General features: G+C 44.1%; 1 pseudogene across 1 annotated transcript; it reads right to left on the bottom strand.

Annotated features, from left to right (window-relative positions):
* Positions 1 to 4,440: 4,440 nt before the first annotated feature.
* LOC102460416 (uncharacterized) lies at positions 4,441 to 12,850 on the bottom strand (annotated as a pseudogene). The gene is made up of 5 exons (XR_016347719.1): positions 12,669 to 12,850; positions 11,217 to 11,552; positions 5,850 to 6,161; positions 4,705 to 4,818; positions 4,441 to 4,625 (listed from the first exon to the last, which is right to left on the bottom strand). The product of XR_016347719.1 is annotated as an uncharacterized LOC102460416 (transcript).
* Positions 12,851 to 14,148: the final 1,298 nt, after the last annotated feature.

Below are 14,148 nucleotides of genomic sequence, written 5' to 3'. Positions count from 1 at the left end.
AGTTCATCCACCAATTCAATTCACATGCTAATGGACTCAATCATGATATGGGCTGGTGGGGACTCAACCTATTTAATAACTATTGAAGGTGCCAACAGCTCTCAGAGTTGTATCCTTCCAGTTGTAGATATCTATTGACTTCGATTTTTATCTGCTGAGGTTTAAGTACCCATTCTCCAGATACTTAATGGTGCTCTGTCTCCTACCCCCTATCCCCTTCCTTTTTATTTCTCTCCCCTCTCCTATTTATTTATTTTGAGTTTTCATATCCCCAACTCATAACTCTGGTCATCTGAAGAAGTGGGCTGTGCCAACGAAAGCTCATGATACCATCCACATGTTTCGTTAGTCTATAAAGTGCTACCAGACCATTTGTTGTTTTTGCTACAGATTGTCTGTTGCTTTTGTTGTGGGGGCATAAAAATGTAAAACATTATAGAAAGCAGCTCTGGATGATTAATAGGCAAGTTTAATTTTTAAAAAGATGTGGTGTGTTTTTCATTTTAGGTGATAAATCTAATTGGCAATGAACCACTCGGCATTTAATATATTTTTTTATGCAGCTATTTGATTGTTTATGAATAGCAAAATGTCTTGTGGGCTTTAGTAAGTCTCTGGCTCTCCTCCCTAGTGGAGATAAAATCTCGATTTGGGGTTGAGGTTTTGTTTTTTATAGTTTTGATTTTATTATTTTACATGTTGGTTTGTTTAGTTAGGCTGGTTCGTTGCAGAGAAATGTTTTGAGGGCTTAGGGTTTGTTTGGGTTTTTTTAACCGTTGGCTGGTCTTCCTTCTTTGCTTCTTTGGGCTTTTTTGGTGGGAGCGGGATATCAGTACAGAGAGCATCAAAACCATTTGCAAAACTGAGAGCTGGCTGCTGGGAGATTTGTACCTGCCTATGGACAGATTCTTCTTTATGCTCTTCTTTGGTTTGTCACACAACAAAGCCCTTTATTTTTTGTTCTCTGTGATCGCTTGTTATCGAACAGTTTTACCACACAAGGGCCAGCCTTTGTTAATGAGCTTTCTGGCTCACTGAACCACAGGGGAAAAAATAGCGTACATGTTTTTGTAATATACATCTAAATATATCTCCTTATTTTTCTGTCTGTATAGTCTTCTGCATATCATCTAAGCCCATGTGTGCAAAAAAAAAAAAAAAAAGGATACATTTGTAGATTTATAGCCGTAGTCTTGCAAACACTAATACATGTGATGACTGTGAGTAATCTCATTTACTTCAATGGGATTCTTCAAACAAATACTTAAGCCAGGGCACGACTGTATTTGCTTAAGTATTTGTCGTGCCCTGGCTTAAGTATTTGTCTGAAATTGTATGTATGAAGGCTCCCCCCACAAAGCTCCAGGAGAGCCTTAATCCCTGTGGGATAGAGTCAGGCAAGCTGGGGCCATATCCGGCCCACGGGTGTGCTTAGTGGGTAGCTGGAAGTGGCTCCGAGCATGTTGCTTCCCTTCCCTCTTCCCCTGGCTGGGGATAGGGCAGCACAGCAAAATGCTTCCTGGAGGCTTTCCTCCTCTGCACCGAATGGCTGGAATCACAGCCAAAGAAGCAGCAGGGGGCGGTGACTGGAAGTGGCAAGGGACATGGAGCCATTTCTTGCAGCTCCCATTGGCTGTGACCAATGGGAGCTTCAAGCAGCTGTATCTGCTTTTTCAAAGATAAATAAAGCAGTGCTGGCCTGCTGTGAGCTGACCCAGGCTACCAGCACAAAGGTGGAACTAATATATTGGAGTAATTAAGAATACAAATATAAAAAAATGTAAATAATATTTTTAAATGATGATAATTGGAGATTATGCAGAGATAATCCTAGAATCCTAGAACTGGAAGGGCCCTGAAGAGCTCATCGAGTCCAGTCCCCTGCCCTCATGGCAGGACCAAGCACCATCTAGACCATCCCTGACAGGTGTCTGTCTAACCTGTGATGGAGATTGCACAACCTCCTAGGCAATTTATTCCAGTGTTTAACCACCCTGAAAATTAGGAAGTTTTTCCTAATGTCTAACCTAAATCTGCCATGCTGCAATTTAAGGCCATTGCTTCTTTTCCTGTCCTCAGAGGCCAGGGACAACAATTCCCAACCCCCTCCTCCTTGTAACATCCTTTTAGATATTTGAAAACCACTATCATATCCCCTCTCAGTCTTCTCTTTTCCAAACTAAAGAAACCCAATTTTTTTCAGTCTTCCTCATAGGTCATGTTTTCTAGTCCTTTAATCATTCTTGTTGCTCTTCTCTGGATCTTCTTCAATTTCTCCACATCTTCCTTGAAATGTGATGCCCAGAACTGGACACAAAACTCCACCTGAGGCCTAATTAGTGCAGAGTAGAGCGAAAGCATGACTTCTCGTGTCTTGCTCACAACATGCCTGTTAATGCATCTCAGAATCATGTTTGCTTTTTTTGCATCAGTGTCATACTGTTGACTCATATTTAGCTTGTCGTCCACTATGACCCCTAAACCTGTTGCAGCAGGACTCCTTCTAGACAGTCACTTCCCATTCTGTATCTGTGAAACAGATTGTCCCTACAATCTGGAGCACTTTGCATTTGTCTTTATTGAATTTCATCCTATTGAGCTCAGACCATTTCTTCAGTTTGTTCAGATCATTTTGAATTATGACCCTATCCTCCAAAGCATTTGCAACCCCTTTGACTCTGCTATCATCTGCAAACTTGAGAATGCGAACTCCATACATTTATGAAACATCATGAATCTTAAAGCTCTGTTCTACTTTCCAGTGTATTACAAGCTCCCATCTACTACAGTGGGACTTTGGGGGGCAGAAGGAATCTAGGATCAAATCTCCTTTGTTAAACAATCCCATTTAAAAGATCGATCCTATACTCATAGAAGTCAAGGGCAAAGCTCCAACAGACAAGAATGATGCGGGATGTGGGGATAACAAAACAAGTAATTCGCAATAATAACCAAGAAGAAAACTATTTCTTCAAATAAGTGGTAACAAAAAAGTTTTGGAGACAGATACATTTACAACAAGTTGTATTTTAAGCCCAACCACTTCATACCTTAGTAATAAATTACACTCAGAATTTATCTTTCACTTTAATTTTTTTCCTCTTGTACTGCGCTTTTTAAAAAACACAATAAATAAATTGGTCAGACCATGTCAGTTAAAAAGGGAGTTTTCATTTATTATACCTCACAGCTGCATATTCAGTCTGAAACAGAAAAAGTAGATACCAGCTATTAATAGTCTTAATGTGAATCTATAACTTCATACATTGAGCTAATATCATTTTTTAGATAACAAGACAGGAAACCAAATTCTGTTCTTACTCTCAGTGATATAAATCTAAAGTAACTCCTCTGAAATCAGTGGTGTTACTTCATGTGTAGAGGGCTGAATTTTCTGTAGAGGTGTTTTATAGACACGAGGTTCGATTCAGATCTAATCTACACTGAAGTAAATCCCCACTAACTGGACTAGTATCGGGGCATCTGCTACAAGAATCTGTCCTTAGAGCCATCCCTTTCTAAATTCCTATTTTCATTCTTCACAAAATTCCTAGAAGGAGTAAACATTTTAACGCTAGACTGGGCCTTAGTGTGATTGCTGGCCACCAATTTCCCTGCTTTTGAATTATGAGACACCAGTGAGAATCTGAGTAATTCCTCTAATGCCGATGGGGAGTAACTCTTGATTTATGCCCATGGAGCTCAAATCAACATTTGGACGTATGCAGTCATTTGTTCAGATTTTTTTTCTTGGTCCATGTAAAACTCATAAAGAGACCTATCAAGTACTGCTTCATCCACCAGTGATGGGTAGCCCCTTTAGCCTGGTGGTAACATATTTGAAACCTTCCTGGTCTGGGTAAATCCATGGTCTGGCATGATTGTGGGTGTGGCCAAGTTTTCTGCAGTCCCATAAAGTTTGTTTACAGCCACCAGTCCTGACTCTCATGATTCTGTGCTGTTCTTTAGCTCTAATTTATCCCTACATGTCTTCTAAGAGCCCCGTAGGTGTCGGTAATCAGGAGCAGCACTAGACGAGCTGTAGGCAACTGGCGCCCTAGCCGAAACGCGCGATCAGCGCGTGATCGGTGCCCCCGCCTCCAAAGCCCTCAACGGCCGTTTATCTTGGCAACCTAGGCGACCGTCTAGTTCGCCTGTATTAACGGGCCACCACTGTTAGTAATGCTACTCGACATATTGACCTCCTGTGGTCTAGCAAATTCTCTGGTTCAGCACTGATCAGCTCCCAAGGGTGCCAGACTAGAGAGATTCAACCTGTACAATAGCAATTCTACACAGGCAACCCAACAAAGTATAAAAAACAATGAGTGCTCCTGTAGCATCATAAGGCCCGACAGAAGAATGAGCTTTCATGGGCACAACCCATCTCTTCATCTGAAGGTTTTTTTAAGATAGAAACTCACAGGGCTACCCCTAGGAAATCCTATACAGCCATATCATGTAGTTGGACTTTAGACACCAGTTCTGGGATTTGCCCAGGATAACTAGCAAAATACCCTGCCAATCAGTTGTATCTTTCTGACGTGCCTGTGGCTGAAAAAAACACTTTACCTGTGGAATCTGCCTCATGGGCATTTGGTTCCCTTTTTTCACAGCTCTCCCTGCTGGAGAAGAAGGAAAGGACGGTTACAAGTCATGCGGTGAAGGGCTGCTGTGTAGGAGGTAGGGTTATAAACCAGTTACCTCTGGTGAGACGCTTCCTGAAGAGCAGGATCATCATCTGGATGATGACAAGGATGAAAATACAAAGCAGGCCAAAATATAACACATAAGCGCAGTATTCTTTTCCAGGCTCATCTGCAGAGAGAGGAGAATAACGTTCGGTGCTGAGCAGTGGGAAAATACCATTAAAAGATGTGGGGTCCGTGTCATCTGCATGCCATGCCCGGAAGTGAGGCCTTTCCTACAAAATCCACCGCCTCAAGGCATTGTCAGTCTCCCTGCCTTTAGGGGGCCAGTTGACTGTTTGGCGCGGGATTCAGGCCATTGGTCACCTGAGGTAAGCTAAGTGTGTATATTTATTAATTCTGCCTCCTGCACTGTCAATTATTTTACTACAAGTTGTGATTTATTTCAGCTTGACAATCACGGATCCAGTCTCAGAATCGCTGTCCCGCTGAGGTCTGTGGTGAGTTAAGCAGACTTAGAATGAAAATCGTTTTAGGAAACGTCGTAGCATCATAAATGTTAGAGAGAGCAAAGGCCTGTTATAGGTCTCATGAAGTTCACTTCCCTGCCTAGTCCCTAAAGTTTAACCCATTTTGGGTTGGGGGCTATTGACACACAGAAAAATTGGTCGTGGCCACACAAAAATGAGAAGCAAAGCACAACGAAAACAAAATAATAATTGACATGGCTCCAGACTGAGAATCAGAAAGAGTCCCCCCAAATTCTCCTTGCATAGCAGAGCCTACTGGGGCCCAGGCTAGTAGATTTTGTGGAGAAATCTTTCAGGCAGGGCTTTGTTGTGCGAGCTGGGGGGCAGGGAGAGCAGCAATGCATGGCGCCACTTCCTCCCCGCTACAGACAGAGCCATGGATGGGAACTTTTCTTGTCTGACAAAACATTTTTTTTGAGGAACATTTTTATAGGTGTTCTGCACAAAAAGACATTATTGTCTGGTGTTCCGTGGTCTCAAAAAATTTAAGAAACACTGTTTAGATGGGTATTTTTTATACCTAGTCCACACTCATTTGAGTTCTTTGGCCCTGTAGTAACCCTTTAAATCGGTATATTTGTACTGATTTGAGATGAATTTTGCACCAGACACCATGGCAATGAGCACAGTGTAAATGAGAGAACAGGTTAGATAGGGTACGATACGGGACCTGTTTGCTTGGCAATGGTAGCACTGAAGTTTCTCCCCGTGCTGTTGTCTTTGACTGTCAAAGTCCAGATTGTCTCCTGATTCCATGTCTCATATGGGATTGTCGTTAGGCTCCAGACGCTGTAGATCCCATCCCCGTCTATGGCTCCAGAATCTGCCTGGCCTTCCAATGCCCCTTCCCCTGTGTCCCAGAGAACGTTGCTCCAGGCAGGAGTGGAATCCGAGAGCAGGCAGAGCAGGGGCACGTCCTGGGGTGGTTCAGCATCCTCCTGGGTGGAGGGCACCAGGACGGAAAGTCTTGGTTCAGAGGCATCTAAAAGAGCCAGAAAGAAGATATTAGAAAGGCCTGCCAGTGATAGCTTAGCTAGTCCCTCTTCCCCCAACACTAGCCCCTGACCACAGATCAGTTATCTTGTGCATTGGCTAGTCTAGTCTCCATTTTTTAATTAATAGGGCTTCTCTTGCATGAAGGCGGAGTTCTCTTATTAATTTCATCCTATCACACTCCTTTGTCCACCGCTCCTGGATGGTCTGAGTTCTGGGTGCCTGTTGAGGGCAGAGACTCAAAAATCAGAGTCCTCTTTACTGCGTCCTAGTCACATTTTCAACTCCTGCTGCCCTGTTCGAGGTTTCCCTGTGGAAGCCACTTGGTGGCAATCATTTCAAGAAGGGCAACGAAGGTCTCGTAAAGAGCTAGATTAATACAGGCGCATAAGGCCAGCAGGAAGACGCATCACGCCCCGGACTCAGGCGGCTGTGACGATGCACAACCAGGGAGCACGAGTAGCAGAAGGCCGGAGAAGAATAATGACTCACAAAAACATGCCTCTCAACAGTGGATAGACCTCAAAGCACTCTGCAAAGGTGAGTGCAATTCATCACCCCCTTTTATTTGCGGCCTGCTGGGTGACCAGCGCTGCAGGTTAAAGTATAGATTTCCTGATTCACAGTCTCATACGACATCCACTACCGGGATCATTTTCCCTCTCGGCATGAACGCTGATGACTCAGAACCAAAATGGGGCTTTAAGTGGTTGGTGGGTAAGAGTCTAAGGTTTTGTCTTGGAACCAGGGCTATAGCCAGGATGGGGCAGCCATCCAGTGCACAGAGATGCAGAGGGCGGAAAAATGGGCGGAAAGGAAAGATCAGATAAGAACATAAGAACGACCATACTGGGTCAGACCAAAGGTCCATCCAGCCCAGTATCCTGTCTGCCGACAGTGGCCAATGCCAGGTCTCCCAGAGGGAGTGAACTGAACATTTAATGACCAATGATCTCTCTCCTGCCATCCATCTCCACTCTCTGACAAACAGAAGCTAGCGACACCATTCCTAACGCAACCTCCTCAGGCAAGGAGTTCCAGAGGTTGACTGTGCGCTGAGTGAAGAAAAACTTCCTTTTATTTGTTTAAAAACCTGCTGCCCATTATTTTCATTTGGTGACCCCTAGTTCTTATATTATGGGAACAAGTAAATAACTTTTCCTTATTCACTTTTTCCACACCACTCATGACTTTATAGACCTTTATCATATCTCTCTTTAGTCTCCTTTTTTCCAAGCTGAAAAGTCTAAGGCTGTGTCTACACTGGGCCACTTATTCCGGAAAAGCAGCTGCTTTTCCGGAATAACTCGCCAGCTGTCAACACTGGCCGCTTGCTTTTCCAGAAAAGCAATGACGATCTACTGTAAAATTGTCAGTGTTTTTCCGGAAAAACTATGCTGCTCCCATTCGGGCAAAAGTCCTTTTCCGGAAAAACTGTTCTGGAAAAGGGCCAGTGTAGACAGCACAGTAGTCTTTTCCGCAAAAAAGCCCCGATCACGAAAATGACGATCGGGGCTTTTTTCTGGAAAAGCGCGTCTACATTGGCCATGGACGCTTTTCCGGAAAAAGTGCTTTTCCAGAAAAGCATCCTGCCAATGTAGACATGCTTTTTCCAGAAATACTTATAACGGAAAACTGTTCTGTTTTAAGCATTTCCGGAAAAGGGTGCCAGTGTAGATGTAGCCCAAGTCTCTTTAATCTCTCCTCTTATGGGGCCTGTTCCAAACCCCTCATCATGTTAGTTGCCCTTCCCTGAACCTCTTCTAATGCCAATATATCTTTTTTGAGATGAGGAGACCACATCTGTATGCAGTATTCAAGATGTGGGTGTATAATTTATGTAAGGGCAATAAGATATTCTCCGTCTTATTCTCTATCCATTTTTTAAGGTTTCCTAACATCCTGTTTGCTTTTTTGACTGTCGCTGCACACTGCGTGGATTGGTGGATGTCTTCAGATACTCCAAGATCTCTTTCCTGATTAGCTGTAGCTGAATTAGCCCCTATCGTATTGCATGTATAGTTGGGGTTATTCTTTCCAATATGCATTACTTTACATTTATCCACATTACATTTCATTTGCCATTTTGTTGCCCAATCAGTTAGTTTGGTGAGATCTTTTTGAAGTTCTTCACACTCTGCTTTGGTCTTAACTACCTTTAGCAGTTTAGTATAGTCTGCAAACTTTACCACCTCACCGTTTACCCCTTTCTCCAGATCAGTGTTTCCCAAACTGTGGTCTGGAGCCCAATACTGGTCCTTAGGAAAAAAATACTGGGCCTCAGAAAAATGTTCCTGAGAGCCCGCCTCGCTGCCCGCAACCCCCAAGATGAATGCCACGCTGAACTCCCAGTGTCAACGGAGGTAGCAGAGGCTTCCTGTGGGATCAAGGGGCAGTTCTGCAGCTGTGCACCAGGTCCTAGAAGTGTGTGAGCTGCTCTCTCTCCTGCCCCAACAGCCAGTGCAGTACCTAAAATGCTGGTCTATCACACACTGGGGACTTTGTTCCCCTGCTGCCTTCCTGCGCACGGGGGAGTGGGTGGGGATCAGGGACTGCATCGGCTTCAGCTGCTCGGGCGGCGCATACTGCCATGGGGAGTGGAGGAGCAAGGCACACACTGCCCGAGCAGTTGGGGCTCTCACGGTCTAGGACTGCCCCTCCCCCTGCGCAGGAAGGCATCAGGCATGAAACGGATCAGTGTGGTACCATGCTGCTGTTTGGAGGACGGGGGAGCAGCCCGCATACCTCCTGGCCCTTGGCAGCTACAGAATCCCCATGTATCGGTCTCTGTCCCCACTCCACCCCCCCAGACCCTCACAAGTACTCTGCCCCAGCACCCCCAAGCACCCTGTCCCTTGCCCTAGCACCCGCAAGTGCCCTGTCCCCTGCCCCAGCATTCATTGGCACCCTTCCCCAGAACTCTGTCCCAGCACCCACAAGCACAGTTGGGGTCACATTAGTGAAGTTTGAGGGGCTGTGTTTTTATATCTCACTTGTGTGGCCCCGATTGACTTTTCTGTGGGCTAAAGTTGGCACTGGCTGCTTTGGGAGGACCAGAAACTATTTATTTGCATATTCTTCACTTGCTTAATGAATATGCAAATAAATGTTACTGGTCCTCCAAAAGCTCGTGAATGGATTTATTGGTCCCCAGTATGAAAAAGTTTGGGAATCTCTGCTCCAGATCACTGATGAATAAGTTGAATAGGATTGGTCCTAGGACTGACCCTTAGGGAACACCACTAGTTACCCCTCTCCATTCTGAAAATTTACCATTTATTCCTACTGTTTGTTTCCTGTCTTTTAACCAGTTCTCAGTCCATGAAAGGGTCTTCCTTCTTATCCCATAACAACTTAATTTATGGAAGAGCTTTTGGTGAGGGAACTTGTCAAAGGCTTTCTGGAAATCTAAGTACACTATGTCTTCTGGATCCCCCTTGTCCACATGTTTGTTGACCCCTTCAAAGAACTCTAAGGATATGTCTACACTTGCCCCCTTCTTCGAAGTAGGGAGGCAAATGAAGCATACCGAAGTTGCAAATCAAGCCTGGGATTTAAATATCCCGCGCTTAATTTGCATGTTCCTGTCCGGTTGCCATTTTAGAAATTCACTAGCCCGGAGTAACTGCCCGCGTCTACACGCGGCAGTGAAATGGGAGTCTGATTTAAAGCCCTAACTCGAATTAGCTGGTATTCCTCCAGCAATGAGGTTTACCATCTAATTCAAACTAGGGGCCGTTTCACTGGCGCATGTAGACGCGGGCAGTTATTCTGGGCTAGAGAATTTCTAAAATCGCGACCAGCCGGGAACTTGCAAATCAAGCGCAGGATATTTAAATCCCAGGCTTGATTTGCAACTTCGGTATGCTTCATTTGCCTCCCTACTTCAAATTAGGGGGCAAATGTAGACATACCCTAACAGATTAGTGAGACCTGATTTGCCTTTACAGAAAATCATGTTGACTTTTGCCCAACAAATTATGTTCTTCTATGTACCTGACAATTATATTCTTTACTATTGCTTCAACTCCTTTACCCGGTACTGACGTTAGACTTACCGGTCTGTAATTGCCAGGATCACTTCTAGAGCCCTTTTTAAATATTGGCATTGTGTTAGCTATCTTACAGTCACTGGGTACAGAGGCTGATTTAAAGGATAGGTTACAAACCATAGTTAATAGTTGTGCAATTTCACATTTGAGGCCTTTCAGAACTCTTGGGTGAATGCCATCTGGTCCCGGTGGCTTGTTACTGTTCAGTTTATCAATGAATTCCAAAGCCTTCTTTAATGATACTTCAGCTCCCTCCTGTTCCATCAGCTCGGTCCCCACTAGGGTCCAAAAGGCTCCGCCAAGCTCTCCAGGAACCTTGAGGTCTCCCCATACCGGCCTCGGAAGCTTCCCTTTGACCACAGCTCTGGGCTTCACAGGTGCCTCCCCTCCCTCAGATGCTCTACACCTGCCCCGAGCCACCCTTGTCCTTTCCCTCCCCTGCAGGCCCCTGACCCTTTGTCCAAGAGTCCTGAGGTGGGTCCTGGCTCCCCCCAGCTTTCAGGCACCCTGGTGACCCCACTACTGGAGCTGCCCCAGCCCGCACAGTGCCGCTACCCCACTCTGGAAACCGGGCACAGGCTGATGCAGGGAGCTCGCTCATGGGCTGGGCCAGCGGCAGGGGATGGTTCATGGGGATCTGGGTTTGGAAATTCGGCTCAGCACTGAGCTGCCTCCATGTCCTGCAGCAGTTTTTATCTCCCGGGGAGCCTGGCTGGGAAAGTCTCGAGGGCAGATGGGCAGGAAGGAACATGACTCAGCCAAGCTCCTGTGCCCCAAAATGGCTTGCGGCGGCTCGCCGTGCAAAGGGGGACTGCTTTCCGGGATCAGGCCCGGAGACAATATCAGGGGCATTCCCTGGCCAATCCAACCGCCAAGAGTAGACAGCAACTCCAGTAGGACTCAGCCAACGGGGGCTAAAATGCCTAGCTCCAGCTCTGCTCGAACCCCTGAGACCTCCGGAATGACTTTTTCCCAACCCACTGGACACTCACCTGTGACAATTAGTCTGGTCCCACTCCCGAAGTTCGGATATGCATATGCAGCTAGGCCACAGTAATACACCCCAGAGTCATTTCTTTGTGCGTCCGTGATATTCAGAGAAAAGGTGTTTGATGCCTCGTTCACCTCACTCAAGTATTTTCCATCTGAAGGTGCATTCTTATAACTCCGGAAAATCCCATGCAGACTTCCATTCTGAAGCTCTTTGTACCAATATACATAAGCACTCCCGGTTGAGAGCTTACAGTCTATCCGTGCAGTATTTCCAGGGGCCAATACAATCTGGGCCGGGCTCTGTTGGATCCACATCCCTTCCTGTGAAGCAGTCACTGTAAAGAGAAATGCACAAAAAACATGAATACAATAATCACTTGTAGGAGACTCACCCTTTGTAATATATTCAATATAACACATCCGATGTAAGCAAACCCCTGTTATTTTAAAAATTGGAGGTTGGTGAACCTTTTTTTTTTAGTTATTTATTTTCTTAACCTTCTTATATATAGTTAAAAAAGATGTAGCTGAATTTTTTTTCTGGTGTAATATTTTTGCCATGTTGTTAGGTGCCGCATAGCTGTAACATAAACAATAATCACTCTGTTTGTATAGACACTAATCAATCCCTTTGCACATTTACATCAATCTCTCCTCAATGTACTTATCACAATTAATTAAGCCTCACAGCCATACTAATAAATAATACTTATTGTGACCTGACATACTGATATTATTAGGACCGGATGGAAATTAGCATTGTCTTATATACATAACTATAATCCCCCTTCCCAAAAAAGCAGACCAGTTTTTCACACTTCCTCTCTGGTCACCCTAATAATATTTGGTACTTGGAACCTGTCTCCGAGTGTACAAAGTGCTTTACAGATGTGAATAAGCTACGCTTCAGAATGTTCCTGTGAGATGGTGAAATATTATCCCCGAGTACAGATGAAGAAACTGTCACAGGTAAATGAAGAGGCTTAGCCACAGTCCCACAAATCAGTGACATGATTGTGAATAAAACCCAGATGTCCTAGACGGCATGGTAACCTCGAATGAGAGTTAAAAACAATAACATTAATTCTATTTGATCAAAATTTTGCCCAGAAGACATTCAGGTTTAAAATTGTCGTTTTGATTATCTAAAAACAAGTACTGCCCCATGATGCCTACATAAAATACATGTGCTTAAGAGAGGACTTGATTTTGACCAACAGCCCGTTCCAGTATCCAAAAGGTGAAACTGTGTGCAACAGGTTGTTAGCACAACACATTATTTCATTCTCTCTCTCTTAGGATTTCAGCTGGAGAATAAAACATATGACTGTTTAGCTCTCCCCATCAGCCTCTCTTGCTGTTACCCACAGTTCAGAAGATCTTTGCACATGAAAATAATTTTTTGCAGCAAGGTAGAGAACAAGCATGAAGTATCAAGGTAAAATACTTACTCTGCAGACAGACTAGAATCATCCCAATGATCTGGTAGGACATTTTCTGGGTTTCTTCAGTCATGATGCTGTGAGAATGGTAGATGCCTGCTAGCAAATGGATCTCTTGATGAAAGACTTTATCACGTGAAGAGGAGGATGTCATGTTTCCTCTTAAAGTTCTGTGGGGGCAACATGCCTGACAAAAAAGAGGGCTAGGAGATATTAACAAACCCATTTGAAATCTGACTCTGACAACCAGCAGGGTAAACCAGAGGCAATCATATTAACTTTACTTTAAAAGTTCATTAAACAACAAATTCCAGGTCTGACTCCGCGACAACAGAGTGTGTATTTCAAATGGAATCTTTCATCTCATAATTGGACAGATGTAACAATACTGTCTTTGAACTGAAAAGTATGTGGATTATTTACTGTGCTTCAGGGTTTCAGACTGTCTTATGTATTTGGGGTATATTAGCCCCAATAAAGAGGATAAGGCAGATCCCCCCTGCTATTTTAACAAAGGATAGAGGAAATCATCAAAGAGACTTGTTGTAGCCTGTGGAAGTGGAGGAAATGTAAAAAATACCTCACCTTGTTTAATTATTGTCATAGACGATATAAATATTTTGGGAAGAGGCCTTGGAGGAAAGGAATGAAAGCATCTAGCAAATGGAAACATGATAGTGTAACTCCAGTCGAGAAACAAACTGATTGTGGGTCACATAGCTCTCTGCTTAATGCGTGTTCCTGGCAATAACATTCAAAATTATGTAGAGAGAAAAAGATCTGAAACACAAACCGTGAATTTCCAGTTCCTTTGTTGTAAACCCTTTTCGGTCATGTATTCGGAAACCTGGCCATCTTCTCTATTTGAATATTTTTAAATATTTTGACTACTTAAAATCATCTGGAAATCATGTCTTCTTGCTGTCAATCCCCATGGGCAGTTGAATGCAGTATGACAGAAACAGCCACACACACCTCACTAGCCCATTTCTCATTTATGAGACCAAGGCTCTTTCAACACCGAGGAAATTCAGCAGACAGCTGCTACTGATTCTTCAGGGAGTAGCCAAATTAGTCTGATACAGAAAAAACAACAAATGGTCTGGTAGAAAAAGGGAGGAGAGGTAGGAGACAGAGTATCATTAATTATGTGGATGAAGCAAAATGCAGGACAATGTAGCACTTTAAAGACTAACAAGATGGTTTATTAGATGATGAGCTTTCGTGGGCCAGACCCACTTCCTCAGATCAAATAGTGGAAGAAAGTAGTCACAACCATATATACCAAAGGATACAATTAAAAAAAATGAACAAATATGAAAAGGACAAATCACATTGCAGAACAGAAGGGGGATACGGGGGGGGGGGTGGGAAGGGGGAGGAAGGAAGGTAAGTGTCTGTGAATTGCTGATATTAAAGGTAGGGAGAGTGGGATGTTTGTGAGTTAATGGTATTACAGGTGATAATTGGGGAAACTGTCTTGGTAATG

Source organism: Pelodiscus sinensis, chromosome 22, assembly GCF_052426305.1.
Source record: "Pelodiscus sinensis isolate ZL-2025 chromosome 22, ASM5242630v1, whole genome shotgun sequence".
In the NCBI taxonomy this organism is placed as follows: Eukaryota; Metazoa; Chordata; order Testudines; family Trionychidae; genus Pelodiscus; species Pelodiscus sinensis.
The sequence above is the reverse complement of the archived record's forward strand: the minus strand, read 5'-3'. Positions and strand labels throughout refer to the sequence as shown.